Genomic DNA, 16,116 nt, shown 5'->3' with positions numbered 1-16,116 from the left:
AAGGTTATGCTTTACCTGGACGTCTCTTTTCTTCCGAAGGTGGTCTCCGACTTCCATGTAAATCAACCACTGATTCTACCGACCTTGTTTCCGTCTCCAACTACTGATGTTGAACGCATGCTCCACATGCTCGATGTCCGACGGTCCTTAGCTTTTTATGTCTCCAGGTCCAAGGATTTCCGCCTGGCCAACAGACTCTTCCTGTGTTACTTTGGCCCAAAGAAGGGCTGCCCGGCCTCGCCGTCCACGCTTTCTAGGTGGCTCGTATCTACCATCGCCCTTGCCTACGAGCTCCACCACAGAGATCCTCCAGACGGACTTAAAGCCCATTCCACCAGGGCTGTTGCCTCATCGACTGCCTTACTCCGTGGCGTCGACCTGCCCGACATCTGCCGGTCCGCTACCTGGTCCAATGCCTCTACCTTCATAACCCACTACAGACTGGACATGAGGGCAAGAGAGGAAACCAGATTCGGGAGGGCAGTGCTAACATCGGCTCTTCAGTGACAGCCCACCATCCGGTTAGTAAGCGTGCTAATCACCCTTTGTGTGCATTCACAGAAGACCACGATGAAGAAAGAAAGGTTACTTACCTGTAACGATGGTTCTTCAAGTGGTCATTCTGTGAATTCACACAATCCCGCCCGGCCTCCCCTCTGTCTGTCTGTCACTGGCATCTCTATGACTCGAGGGCCTATGGCGGACAAATGGAACTGAGGGACGGTTAGGCTGGGCGTGCGCAGTAGGGGTAGTCCTAAACATTGTTACTTTTCTCTTGCAGCTAGAGAATGTTCCGAGAGGCCCAACGCTGGCGCTGGTATTAACCCTTTGTGTGAATTCACAGAATGACCACTTGAAGAACCATCGTTACAGGTAAGTAACCTTTCTTTTTGTTTGTATTACTGAAGTACACATGTAGTGTTCCATTATTTAGCCCCACTCTCCACTGTCTCTGATCAAGTAATGAAGGCTTTGAGTTGGGCATTTGAAAGGGTGAGGCACCAGACACTCCACACAGTTCTCCAAGAAGAACTAAGCAGAAGGCTGACTTTACGCTTAGAAGGAAGTAACATGTTTCCTCAACAAAGATGCAGTTACACAAAGGTAGTCAATGTGCAAAAGAGCTCTATGGTTGTCTCTTGATGATCCATCACAAAACAATATGATTTGGAACTTTCACAGCTGAGACACTTTACTTTAGGATTTTTTCTTAAAATTACCTCCTTGAGGTAAGTATATTTTTAATGATGTCATCATTGCAACATCTGGGAAAGCATGCACATCTCGAGCACATGGGAAGGATTAAGCCTGTTGTGAACCATTATGTGGGACTTTGTGGGACTTTTCATGCCTGTCTGGAGATGTGAAAGGCAAGGAGACTATGGGAAAACTGGAGAATGTCAGGTGGCAGGAGGAATGTGATAGAGTATTTTCTGTTAACACAAAAGAGTGAAAACAAGGCTTTGCTCACTCAAAATGCCAGGAACTGTGTATTAAAAAGATTTCTGTCTAAAATAGTCTATAGATTGGCGACTGAACATGCCCTTGCATTCCGCAGTATAGATCCAGTATATACGGCATTCAAATCCAAGTTGGATGTCTACACCTTGTGTTCCATCTTTAGCAGAATAGGGGGTGGGTGAATGTGAGGAATTCGTTGTTTACACATGCAGACCCCAGGCATTCTTTATTTATTAATGACACCTGCCATTGAAATCAATCCCTGCTTCTAGGTTTAGAAGGAAAAGGATGTTGGAAAGGAATGCTTGCATGTTTGTGTGTTCCTTGGACAGTGTAGCATGCATGAGAGCTCTGTGTATATGTGTATGTGCGCGAGCGCACATGCGTGTGTGTGTGCGAGCGCACATGCGTGTGTGCGTGCGTGGCTATGTATACACACACTCTTTCGTGAAATACCCTCATTTATTCTCTTTTTTTTCCTTTTTCAAAGTAAGAAACTGTGGCTATTTGGACATACCAAATGGACATGTGTATGGCAACGAACCAGCAACATCATTTCCAAAAAGACTGGGTGACAAACATTATTATAGGTGTGATTCTGGTTTTCTGCCACCAAATAAGGCACACTGGCAAACAACTGTATGCACTAGATCTGGCTGGGATCCAGAACCAAATTGCTTCAGTAAGTAAATGTTTTCCTTGTATTTTCCTCCCTAAGTAGGAATAGGAATCACTGTGTGTAAAGAAAATATGCCTCTAATATAGCCCTTTGGGGAAATGGCCAAAAAAAAAGCTTTGTAATAGAATATTGTATATGGTCATTGATCAAGTCATTTCACACACCCCAACTGTGGTAGTAAAAAAGAAAGATTTCGAAAATTTCACTTAAAACGGATGGGAGTGGATTAATTTTACTAATAGTTTCTCTCAAAATCCAAAATTGGTTGCCATTCCCTGACTGTTTATTTATCCCTAAAACCAAATATGGGAAGAAATGAAATCATGAAAAGATAAAATGTCTATGGGGGGGAAGAGAGATGTGCATCATTTTCTTAGCATAAACTGTACTGGAGTTTAAGATCCTTCCTCATCTTTCACAAAAGGAAGTTGTAATTCAAGGTCACAGTAAGTAATAAGTGAATACTTCTGGATTTCCACTAGTGAGTACAGTTCAAATCAATTTGCCAGACTTGACAATTTATTTGGTCAATTTCTCTTTGCCACTAACTGGTGTGCCTTCCCTCTCACCAGCCTGGTTCCCTTGCTTCCTCCCGTGTGTGTGTGTGTGTGTGTGTTTTTCTATCTTTAATACTGAACTAGCACTTCCCCAATTAGAAAGAAATGAAAAAAATCTATTAGAAATAGCACTATGATAGCAGCAGCAGTGAGAAACAAGTGCAAGGGCCTCTCAGGACAAAGCCTGAAATGCAACAATTTTAAAAGCCCATGTAGCTCCTCAGTTGATGCACAACAAAGCTTATAAAACATCTTCACCACCCAATAATACTGTTTGGTGTGTCTTCTAGGATTCTGCATTATAGGGACCAGGGCCAACCCTACCATTAAGCAGAATGAGGCAGCCACTTGTTTTGAGGAGTCATAATAAGACATTGCCTTAACATTGTCTATTAACTGGTGTAAGATGCCTCCTTATTCCTTGTTCATACTTTTTAAATATCACCTTTTAATTACGTTAACTATCATTATATACTCATTGTTTTCAACATTAAATATTGTCTTTCATTGTCGTAAGCCGCCTTGGGTACTTTTCAAGGAGAAAGGCGGGGTAAAAATATTTTAAATCATTACATATAAAATAAAATATTTCTCGCTAATTTCATTAGTTGCTGTATGTTTATTCTCAGGAATAGGAAGAATACATGATCTCAAAGGTGGTGAGAATGGTCCAGAAGTTGAACATCTGTATTGGTCTTCCATTGATAATCTCTCAGGGATAGTTCTCAAAACTGTCTAAATTCTAAATAAAATTGATGGGGGCAGGATCAATCTTGCAGCAGCACCACCATACCACCTCCTCAAGAATATGTGCTATTACTGTCTTCAAGGTTCAGAGAAAGTTTTTCAAGAGTTGTCCCCCAACCTCTCCTTCATTAAAAACAGACAGAACATTTCCTTATCTCGAGGATAATTTTGGCACTTCCTATTCCTTTATATATTTATGCTATGTTAACAACAACACCAAAATTGTTGAAAGAGAGAGGTAGCACCAGCGGAACATATTCACATGTTTTGTGGACACACTCAAACATAATCTGATATTTGGCAAATGTTCCTAGCTGTAGAAGTCTGTTCTAGAGTATACAATATCCAGACGCCACATCAAGTATGAAGAGCCTCTTGACAAAATGACCTCTGTTACAAGCTTGACTAGACTTGTAAAAATGCTTGCTTCAATAGCTTGAATCTATAAAGGTACAGTATGTGCACGTATATCCTGCTACAAGCAGGAGGAACCAGTAACTGGAAAAATAAGGTGCTGCTTGTTGGAATTTAACAACACCAGATACTCAAATGAGGCGCTATCATATGGGAAATGGCAAGAAATACAGTGGTGCCTCGCTAGACGATGATAATCCGTTCCACTGAAATCGCTGTTTAGCGAAATCATTGTCTAGCAAAAAGCATTTCCCTATTGGAATGCATTGAAACCTGTTTAATGCATTCCAATGGGGAAGAATCGTTGTTGTCTAGCGAAGATTGGCCATAGGAAAACCGCTTTGTGAACCGCCGATCAGCTGTTTAAATAGCTGTCTTGCAAAGCTTAGGTCCTGAAAACATCCATTTTGCGAGCGCAGAGGGAGCTGTCAAAAATGTTGTCTAGCGAAAATTGGTTTGTGAAGCAGGGACCAAACATTGTCCAGCGAAATTCCCACATAGGAATCACTGTTTTGCGAATCACTATAGGGATCACAAAAAGTCAATGTCTAGCGAAAAAACTGTCATGTGAGGTAACTGTCTAGCAAGGCACCACTGTAGATGCCCAAATAATCTCCTTCAATGGAGCCTGCTCCCAGGATATAGGGAATGCAATGAATGAGACACAAGGCAAAGAGCTGCCAGAATGGGCAATACCGTAGAACTCACCTTTATCTTCATGTTGTTCTTCCAAGAACATCTTGTGGATGCCAAGAGAGCAATCAACCAAGAGTGCTAGATTATTTTCTAAAGCAAAACACGGTCATCATATCCTTCCAGAAAGCCAAGTGCACCCATTAGCAATCCTTTTGTCATTTGTTGCTATCCTTCTTTTTAGCAAAGTAGGGTGATCAAGAAGGACCAGCTGTCTGTGAAAAGTCATAAGCAGCTCAGAGCAGCTGAGAAGGAACAGGCAGACTAGATTTCATCACAGTGGCAAAGGGGCACATTCACTCAGAATCCTATGGAGAGTGGCCCAAACATGCCATAAATTCATTCCAGGCTTGGGTCTGCTTGTTGTCTCCTTATTGACATGAACTTTTCTCCCTGTTGCTCTTGAAAGTGTCCTAATGATGCACTGTTGAATCACTGCACGTTTCCTTATGAGCTGAATTTACTAAAGGCCTGAAGTCCCCCTGAGACTAGACCTCAGTGAAATCATTGCCTGAGCCATCCAGAATCCATGCTGTAGCTGGAGAACCTGGTTAACAAAACAAAAGCAAAGCAAAGTGTGCTGCTTGTATACTGTGCTGTAGTACTTAAAGCACTATTCAAGTGGTTCACAATCCAATTATGTAGGCTATGCATCGTCTCCTCACCCCAGTAAGCTGGGTACTCCAGAATGGAAGATTGAGTTCAACCTCGAACTGGCTATCTAAGCCCAGGATTGAACTCAGGTTGTCAACAGAATTTGCACTGCATTACCACAGTTTAACTACTGCACTAACTGTGGCTGGCTCGTATTTTCCTCCTAAGTTTTTAATTCTGTCCTGTGAACTTGGGTCCTGTGAACTTGACATCTCTTGGTTTCTTTGGCCAAAATCTCTTCCCCCCCCCCCCCCCGGCCAAATTACAGCACTCCAAGCTTCAAGTCAAGATAATGATCAAAATCCTAATCCTAAATACAGTAAGAAATAGGATTTGGGTCACGGTGTCACTCCTAAATCCCACTTTGAGGATCAGTGTCTATTCACACTGACACTATTCATTGTCCTTTTTTTTCCCTTTAGTTTGTGATTCTTTTCCTTTCTCTTTATAGTAACCTCTACAACCCAGTTGATCTTAGTCTCAACATTTGCTGCCTCCTCGACTTTGAATCCAGTCCTCTGTAGCTTGCCCAGCTCTTGCAATTGCAGCCTGGATTGTGGAACTCTTTCCAGCAATATCGTTTATCTTTATTTATTTCTTCCTTGTAATACACCTATTTTAACATCCAGTGACTTGCTAGTTCTTTGGGACTTGCTAATTGGTTGTAATTTATGCAGATATAGTTACAAATGCAATCTTTGCATACATCTTGATTCAGTAACATTTTCCTGTCAAAATGCTGTGAGTGATCTGGCGAATCCACTCTGTGTTAAGACACATTGCTGTCATGTTTCAGAGTGCGTTCTCAGAATCTATAATCTGGCATCTTCCCATATGTCTTCTTCTTCATGCACCTCCTTAGTCTTTCCTTTCTTTTCCTAGTCAGGGCAACTGATGGAGAAATGCAGTGGCTGATTTTCCAACTGTCCATTTGCTCCATTTCCCCCAAATGCCTCAGGATCAGGAGACAGTATGAACCAGATGTGAAGAAGTGGATTTTGATCCATGAAATATCACACTGAAATAGATCTGACAATCTTTAAAGTGCCACAACATTTTGCCTCTCCCCTATCATTTTTATCTTTGTTTTCTTAGTCCTTTTAGTTGCCAGCAGTGAGAACAAGAAACATTATAGGAAAATCCATGTGGAAATTAACCAAGCACTTTGAATTATAACTAGACATGGGGACGAATAAAAAAATGGATCGCAATATTTGTCAGAAATCGCTGATTCGTTAAATATTCATCCCTTCATACTTGTGGGTTCCAGAAACCCCAATAAATATGAAGGGATTAATATTGCCCCATTTTTATTCATCCCCCTATGGCTTTCCCATTCTGCCTATTGGCTACCTTTCAACTGATTGGCGGGCCAGTAGGCAGCCACCCACCCCCACAGCCTATCCCCTGCCTCCTTCCTCTCCATACCTTATCTTGCCTTAAGGGATTCCAGGCTGCCCTTTGCAAAGATGGCAGCTGCAGCTTCCCTACCCTAAATGAAGCCACAGCCACCATTTTTGCAAAGGGTAGCCAGTGTCCCTTTCTACAGGCCATGGCTGCGGAGGCCAGCTGGAGATGGTGGCAGTGGTGGTGATGGCGGCGGCGGCAATTACAGTGGGGCATCGGTAGGGGGTGGGGGCGGTGGCAGCACAGGGGGCAGTGGGTCAGGGTCAGGGTCAGCAGAACGACTTGCAAAAATGATGAGTAGTCCCCATCTCTAATTGTAACCTTAGTAAAACGAAAAGTGTCTGCATGTTTGTGGGAGATGCAATTTTTTTGTATGTATTAAAATATGAAACATATCTATTATGAGGAAAAAAAGACTGTGTTTCCATAACTGACTTTTTTTCCCATTTTTTCCACCTTTAAAGAAAAATGTGAACATACTGAACCTATTAGAAATGGAAGATTCATTTATGGTCAATGGACATTGCCCTTCATAGAGGGTGACACAATCTTCTTTTCTTGTGATGAGGGATATAATCCTCTAGATGAGAGTGCAACAGCCACATGCACAAAAGATGGCTGGTCGCCACCTCCAAGCTGTGTCACTTCGGCGGGTAAGCTTGACTGATGTTCTCCTATATGTTGATACGCAGTCTGATCCTATGTCCACTGACTTGGTATAGCTTGCATATATTACTAATGCACAGACTAATGTAAACATTTGGTGACTTGCCAAAAGTGGTGGCAGAACAGGATCCCATAGTGCTCCTCACTACTTTACACACCATCTTCACACAGGAAGTCATTCACTACCATGATATGTGTGTTGCACAGCGTATGCAGCTGTGGATGTGTGCATTTGTTCGTTTAGTCATTTGTGCTCCCCAAATCAGAGTAAGGCTTTGTTTGTTTGTTTAGTCGTTTAGTCGTGTCCGACTCTTCGTGACCCCATGGACCAGAGCACGCCAGGCCCTCCTATCTTCCACTGCCTCCTGGAGTTGTGTCAGATTCATTTTGGTTGCTTCGGTGACACTATCCAACCATCTCATCCTCTATCGTCCCCTTCTCCTCTTGCCTTCTCACTTTCCCAACATTAAGGTCTTTTCCAGGGAGTCCTCTCTTCTCATGAGATGGCCAAAGTATTGGAGCCTCAGCTTCAGGATCTGTCCTTCCAGTGAGCACTCAGGGTTGATTTCCTTTAGAATTGACAGGTTTGTTCTCCTTGCAGTCCAGGGGACTCTCAAGAGTCTCCTCCAGCACCACAATTCAAAGGCATCAATTCTTCGGCGGTCAGCTTTCTTTATGGTCCAGCTCTCACTTCCATACATCACTACAGGAAAAACCATAGCTTTGACTATTCGGACTTTTGTTGGCAAGGTGATATCTCTGCTTTTTAAGATGCTGTCAAGGTTTTTCATCGCTTTCCTCCCAAGAAGCAGGCGTCTTTTAATTTCGTGGCTGCTGTCTCCGTCTGCAGTGATCATGGAGCCCAAGAAAGTAAAATCTGTCACTGCCTCCATATCTTCCCCTTCTATTTGCCATGATGAGATGGGACCAGTGGCATGATCTTTTTTGATGTTGAGTTTAAGACCGTTTTTTGCACTCTCCTCTTTCACCCTCATTACAAGGTTCTTTAGTTCCTCCTCGCTTTCTGCCATCAGAGTCGTATCATCTGCATATCGGAGATTGTTGATATTTCTTCCGGCAATCTTAATTCCAGCTTGGGATTCCTCCAGTCCAGCCTTCCGCATGATGTACTCTGCATATAAGTTAAATAAGCAGGGAGACAATATACAGCCTTGCCGCACTCCTTTCCCAATTTTGAACCAATCAGTTGTTCCATATCCAGTTCTAACTGTTGCTTCCTGTCCCACATATAGGTCTCTCAGGAGATGGATAAGGTGGTCAGGCACGCCCATTTCTTTAAGGACTTGCCATAGTTTGCTGTGGTCCACACAGTCAAAGGCTTTTGCATAATCAATAAAGCAGAAGATGTTTTTCTGGAACTCTCTGGCTTTCTCCATAATCCAGCGCATGTTAGCAATTTGGTCTCGAGTTCCTCTGCCCCTTCAGAATCCAGCTTGTACTTCTGGGAGTTCTCGGTCCACATACTGCTGAAGCCTACCTTGGAGGATTTTGAGCATAACCTTGCTAGCGTGTGAAATGAGTGCAATTGTGCGGTAGTTGGAGCATTCTTTGGCACTTCCCTTCTTTGGTATTGGGATGTAGACTGATCATTTCCAGTCCTGTGGCCACTGTTGAGTTTTCCAAACTTGCTGGCATATTGAATGTAGTACCTTAACAGCATCATCTTTTAAGATTTTAAATAGTTCATCTGGAATGCCATCACCTCCACTGGCCTTGTTGTTAGCCAGGCTTTCTAGGGCCCACTTGACTTCACTCTCCAGGATGTCTGGCTCTAGGTCAGCAACTACATTGCCTGGGTTGTCCGGGATATCCAAATCTTTCTGATATAATTCCTCTGTGTATTCTTGCCACCTCTTCTTGATGTCTTATGCTTCTGTGAGGTCCCTTCCATTTTTGTCCTTTATCATGTCCATCCTTGCACCAAAGGTTCGTCTGATATCTCCAATTTTCCTGAACATATCTCTGGTTTTTCCTTTTCAGTTATTTTCCTCTATTTCTTTGCATTGTTCATTTAAGAAGGCTCTCTTGTCTCACCTTGCTATTCTTTGGAAGTCTGCATTCAATTTTCTGTAACTTTCCCTATTTCCCCTGCATTTTGTTTCCCTTCTCTATGCTATTTGTAAGGCTTCCTTGGACAGCCACTTTGCTTTCTTGCATTTCCTTTTCTTTGGGACGGTTTTCGTTGCTGCCTCCTGTACAATGTTACGAGCCTCTATCCAAAGTTCTTCAGGCACTCTGTCCACCAAATTGAGTTCCTTAAATCTGTTCTTCACTTCCACTGTGTATTCATGAGGGATTTGATTTAGATTATACCTGAGTAGCCCAGTGGTTTTTCCTACTCTCTTCAATTTAAGCTTGAATTTTGCTATGAGAAGCTGATGATCAGAGCCACAATCAGCTCCAGGTCTTGTTTTTGCTGACTGTATAGAGCTTCTCCATCTTTGGCTGCAGAGAATATAATCAATCTGATTTTGATATTGCTCATCTGGTGATTTCCATGTGTAGAGTTGCCTCTTGTGTTGTTGGAAAAGAGTGTTTGTGATGACCAGCTTGTTCTCTTGGCAAAACTCTATTAGCCTTTGCCCTGCTTCATTTTGAACTCCAAGGCCAAACTTCCCTGTTGTTCCTTTTATCTCGACTCCCTGCTTTGGCATTCCAGTCCCCTAGAATGAGAAGAACATCTTTCTTTGGTGTCAGTTCTAGAAGGTGTTGTAAATCTTCATAAAATTGTTCAATTTCAGTCTCCTCAGCAATGGAGGTTGGAGCATAAACTTGGATTATTGTGATGTTGAAAGGTCTGCCTTGGATTCGTATTGACATCATTCTATCATTTTTGAGATTGTATCCCATTACAGCTTTACCCACTCTTTTGTTGACAATGAGGGCTACTCCATTCTTTCTATGGGATTCGTGCCCACAATAGTAGACGTGATAATCATCTGAGTTGAATTCACCCATTCCTGTCCATTTTAGTTCACTGACGCCCAGGATGTCAATGTTTATTCTTGCCATCTCCTGTTTGACCACCTCCAGCTTCCCAAGGTTCATGGATCTTACATTCCAGGTTCTTATGCAATATTTTTCTTTGCAACATCGGACTTTCCTTTCACTTCCAGGCACGTCCACAGCTGAGCGTCCTTTCGGCTTTGGCCCAACCACTTCATTAGCTCTGGAGCTACTTGTACTTGTCCTCCGCTCTTCCTCAGTAGTATGTTGGATGCCTTCCGACCTGAGGGGCCCATCTTCCAGCGTCATATCTTTTAGCCTTTTGTTTCTGATCATGGGGCATTCTTGGCAAAGATACTGGAGTGGAATTGCCGGTTCCTACTCCAGGTGGATTGCGTTTAGTCGGAACTCTCCACTATGACCTGTTCGTCTTGGGTGGCCCTGCATGGCATAGCCCAAAGCTTCTCTGAGTTGCTCAAGCCCCTTCACCGCGACAAGGCAGCAATCCATGAAGGGGTGTGCATACTAGGATGTTAATTGTCCTTTGTCCCACCCTTGTATGGAATGACAAGAAATCATAAAATTGTTGTGCTTGCCCCATGAGAGGGTGAAGCATTTTGTGCTGTCCTCAACAAGAAAAAGAAGAAAATATTTGAGGGAGAGGAAGGGTGCACAAGTAAAGCCAAGGAATAGAAAGAAAGGTTTCATGTAAGTGGCACTTAGTGATGATGGCTGCTGTATTTTTTGTATGTGTGTTTAATGATTAGAAGCACTGGAAGATCTCTTCACATCATTCTTCAAACATCAGCCAGCCACTATGTGTGTGTGTGTGTCTCACAAAGGATGGGCACTAATTTTGGGCAGAGATCATTTGTAAGAGGGATGTGATGAAGTATCACAACATTTCTTCTTGTTGGTGATTTTCCAAGTCTTGCCCAGCTAAGGCTCCCAACCAAGAACTCATTCCACCATCAGTGAGACATTTAAGTTTCACATGGAAATGAACCCCCACCCCACCTTTGTCTTTCATCTATTGTTTTGCACCAGAAACAACCAAGTTCTATCCAGCTTTATGCCCTTTCAGGTGAATTCTGCTCAGGAAAGGTGGCCATTCTGTGAGAACCAGGTAAATAATGTACAGGAAGGGTAATATTCAGTGTAGGAATTTTTTAAAAATCTCATGCAATTTGAGAGAAAAATTATCCTGAAACTTTTTAGTACTTATACGGTACTGATTTTTAGTATTGATATGATATATGATTCCACATAGAATCTCAGGGTGAAGAGTAAATATTTTTCTTAAATTCTCTCTGAGAAAATGGCTGAATAGAGAATTCAGCCATTATTTTCCATCACCCCTGATGCATACATGTGCATGTGCATAAACATGCACACATGCATGCACACAAGGACACACAGAATGAATATTACAGGGCTTGAGGGGGAAAAAAACCTCCCTAAAAGCACCTTCTCTTTCTTGTACCTGTTATTGTTATCACTAACTCAGAGAAACCAGGTAGAGAGATTTAATGTATTGCTCTTTCTCTAGAACAAAACTAAGAAATTGTAGCCTCCCAAATATTGTTGTTCCACAGTCTTGACAAAAATAGGCTTTCATTCCCCATGGTACTTGTTGGCAGAAGAAATGCAGTTTTTCCCGAGAATTCACATGCTGGAGAGACATTTCAGAAAAATGAAGTGCACACAAAGTAATACATGAATTTTCAAAGGAGAATGGTGGAAAACATTTTTTTTTTTAAAAAATGATATACCCTGTTAACTTCTTATACATGAGAGTTCTCAGGGAAAACACATTTCTTCTTCTAACAAGTATCAAGGGGTGTGAAAGCCTGCTCTTGTAAAGACTGTGAAACCTAGAAAAAGTTTTACCCCCTTAGTGGCTAGTTCTGTTTTTGATCTTCCCTGCACAGGGAGCTTGGGTAGAAGATTAAACCATTAGCAACTGGATCCTGCCATCTGTGACTGAAAATGCTCCTCCTCCCTATTCCTCACACATGGAAGGAAGAGGAGATGTGGCATGCTGAGTGAGAGGTACAGAGGGGAATCTCTACTATTTCCAATTAATGGTGATTCTTCATTTCACCAATTTAGCCCATGGAAAATGCATAGTACAAGATATTTTATTCTTAAATTGCCTTTCTGTCATGATGCCACTGGACTTGGTTATTTAAAAGTTATATTTCATATAAAACCCCATCCTAAGATCTTAAACCTGTTTGTACCAGCTTGCTTTTCTCCCATTTTCCATTAGAAATTAATTTTAAAAAATGACTCAGAACCCAGTGGCACAAACTCTCCTAAATATGACACAAAGCAAGAGCAGGCTTTTCTGCTACACCTGTGCCAAAGTTGATGCTGCACCAAAGTCTAATTTCAAAGTTATAATTTTTGTTTGGGTTCCCCCATTATTAGAATTCTTTGTAGAATGATGATTTGCTCTGCTGCACAATATTATTGCACACGTGCAACAATAATATAGGTACAGGCTATATTCTCAACTTCTGAATATTCATAGAAGTTGGGTGAGATCACCTTCCTATGATTCTGTTCTCTGCTCTACATGGTGATAAGCTGGCATCTAAAACTGAAAGTTGACAGAGATCTGCATTCACTGATTTGGTCCTGGTGAGAAGTGAATCAACACAGAATAATGGAATTGGAAGGACCCGTAAGGCCATCAAGTCCGTAATGAATGGACAACTATTATGAAGTCTGCGTGAAAACAGCATTTCAGAAAAGGCCTTACTTCTTTGCATCATCTCCTCATTCAGATGTAACCTGCAGAGATCCCCCTCTGGTTGACAATGCTGATATTGTGGAAGAGAGGGCAGAATCATACCTGCCAGGCCATGAGCTGCACTATCAGTGCAAGGAAGGTTTTGAAATATCTGGTTCAGACACCATAAGATGTGAAAATAAGAAATGGTCAATACCGCCAAGGTGTGAAGGTAGGCATTTATATTTCTTGCAGAATTCCAAAGCGTGTGTGGAAAACCTGAAGAGAATAGAAGTGGTTGGAAAATGGAGGGAAGAGAAACTCTTTTTTTAAAATTATTTTTGTTTTCCATTGGGATAGGATTAGGGATAGGGGAATAGGGGGCTGAGGGAGTAGACATGGGTAGGGGAAGGGTAAAATTCAAGAGAGCAAGAGGGTACTTTTACATCCACTTATACAATTCTACTAGAATAAAAAGATAACAAAAATAGAACTACTTAAAAGGTTTAACAGAATTGCTACTTACTAATCGCTCCATTCCCTGACTGGACCTTCACATTCTTATTTTATTTATATTTTGAATCCAGCTATAAAATTATTCCCAGTTTATGCATCCTTTTTTGAGCTAACCGTGTTTCTGCTTTCTTCCAATATTTCCCATATTGTATCCTACCTACAGTAATTGTGTGTATTATCAAATGTCTCATTTCTTTATCTACAGTCTCAGGCATAATATTCAATATACAGTGGTGCCTCGACTTATGAACTTACTTGGTTTAGGAAGATGGTCGTAACTCGAAATGGTCGTAAGTCAAAACAACATTTCCCATAGGAATGCATCGGAATGTGATTAATCCATTCTGGCTGAAGAAAAAAAAATCACCACCAAAAAAAAAAACCCCTCCAAGACTGGTCAGAAAGCCAATTAATCCATTCCAGCTGAAGGGGAGGGGGGAGAAAACCAATCAACCATGCAAGACTCATTGCAAATGGAAACACGACATAGCAAAAAGCAGTCAAGCAGATCGTGCAAGACTGGAAATGGGGGAAAAAACTAAAAAGCAAGGAAACCCCCCAAGACCCATCACAGTACAGAAACATGACCATCCCCAGCTCAAATCCGCGCTGCAAAAACACTCAGAACAGTTTTTTAAAAGCAGAAAACAGCACCTTACCTCACTGCAAACACACACACACTCACTCTGAAGCAGAAGGAGGCAGTCCCAAGCCTCCAAGGATGAAACACACTCTCTAACTGCTGGGGTGAAGGAGCTACAAAGAAGCAGCCTCGTTGCCACCTACAGTTAGAAATTTGAATTTCCTGCCTTTTTCCACTGCCTTTTTCTATTCACAAGCAAAATTTTGCGACCGGAGCTGTTCGTAAGTCTAATTGGTCATAAGTAGGGACGTTCGTAAGTCGAGGAACCACTGTACACAATTCCAGTTTAAATGATCTTGCACAAAGTACATTTTTTCAACATTTCATATGCTCATCTCCAATAATTTTTGCCTCTCTATCTGTCCCCCCAACATGATTGAAAGTATCCTCCTGTATTTTACATTTCCAACACCATAAGAACTCAACATTTCCAGAGTACTTGCTCACATGTGGCACTGACACCTCAGCAGGAATCTCTCTTCTGGAGAACCTGTGCTAAAATTGTGAGTAACCAATTGGCAGAGGGAGTGGGGCAAGGTGCCCCCCCTGTGCATGTTGACAGAGCTGAGTGGCAGCATACCTAGATAGTACTAGGGTCAACATACCAAAAATGGTAGCATGGGAGATCTCTGAGTAGGTGCGTGCTATACTCAACAATTGAAGAAGAAAAGAGGAGGCACAATCTGCGCATGCACCAAACCAGCAGGTGCAGGTACTTGTGAGAATCCCAGCAGCAGTTCTTTCCCAGGCGATGAGGGCTTTTCCTTACTGAGGTTCTTATTCCTCAAGGAAGGAACTCTGACCAGCTCATGTAGTGCTTGGGGATTCTTCAGTATCCTGACTCTAAAAACCACACCCTTGTGAATTTGCAAGGCAGAGGGCACAATGTACGGCCTGCTACCAATATGTAGAACCCACACATAATTTGTAGGTGACCATGACCCTTGCCATTAAGTTTATCCTCTGTTGCTGAAAACAGTCTAGGACACATTATTTAGAGAAACTGCTTCTCCAGGTCACTGTAAAACCAGCATCCAGAGGGGCTGTGGTCCAGAAGATGCTCTAGCAGTCAGCATGAGAAGGACAGGGCCAGCTAATGGCCACCAAATTTGGGGATGAGCCCCCCACCTGGTCACATTTGCTAGAGAATACTCTATGAACCAGCTATGTCCAGAAGAATTAGCTTCTAGGTTTGGAGGGAAAACCATAGTTCAGACAAATGTATGTATGGACGCATACATATGTTTGTGTGCATGTTTGGATGGTAAAGCATGTATGGGAGTTCTGTGTGTACAGTATATGTATGCATATGGGGAATATCCTCGTTTGTTTTGGCTTCTAACTTATTTTTTCTACCTGTTTTCCAAAGCAAAGAACTGCGGCTATGTCAACATACCAAATGGATATATTTATCGTAATGAACCACTACATCACTTCCCCAAAAGGCTGGGCTATGAAACATATTATCATTGTCATTCTGGTTTTCTCCCACCAAGTAAGGAAACCTGGCAAAAAATGGTGTGCACCAAGACTGGCTGGAATCCAGAACCGAAATGCTTGAGTAAGTAAATGTTTTCCTCCCTTAGCAGGAATTGAAATCACTCTGTATAAAGAAAACATGCCTCTAGTCTAGGTTTGTGGGTAAATGGAAAAAAAAAAGGTTTGGAACAGAATAATGGAGGTGGCCATTGATTAGGTCATTTCATACACCCTAACTGTGGTTGTAAACATGAAGGTTTTTGAAGGTTTCACTTAGAACTGCTGAGAGGGAGCTGATTTTAGTAACATTTTGTTTAGAAAGCCAGGTTGCTTGCCATGCCCCGTCAAACAGAATACGTTCGTTCTGAAAGCCAAATATGAGGCGAGGAAATATATGGAATTATCCTGAAGAAATAAATACGGTATGTGTAGAGAAAGGATTGTGTGCTTTTCTTAGGGAATGGCATATCCTGTACTGAAGGAAGCTGTTGTTCAA

At 42.1% G+C, this 16,116-nt stretch overlaps 1 protein-coding gene across 7 annotated transcripts in view; it reads left to right on the top strand.

The window, feature by feature from the left end:
* The window catches only part of CFH (complement factor H), a 275,435-nt gene that overhangs the window by 167,923 nt on the left and 91,396 nt on the right, over window positions 1-16,116 (top strand). For 3 of the 7 annotated variants that reach the window (XR_013544564.1, XR_013544563.1, XR_013544565.1), the window contains one exon: window positions 1,952-2,143. The exons of the other annotated variants lie outside the window; for them this stretch is intronic. The gene's annotated coding sequence lies outside the window, so the exon portion shown is untranslated. Of the gene's footprint in view, window positions 1-1,951; window positions 2,144-16,116 lie in introns of those variants that run through there. 7 annotated transcript variants of the gene reach the window in all.

This window comes from Pogona vitticeps, chromosome 4 (assembly GCF_051106095.1).
Source record: "Pogona vitticeps strain Pit_001003342236 chromosome 4, PviZW2.1, whole genome shotgun sequence".
NCBI classification, from domain to species: Eukaryota; Metazoa; Chordata; class Lepidosauria; order Squamata; family Agamidae; genus Pogona; species Pogona vitticeps.
The sequence above is the reverse complement of the archived record's forward strand: the minus strand, read 5'-3'. Positions and strand labels throughout refer to the sequence as shown.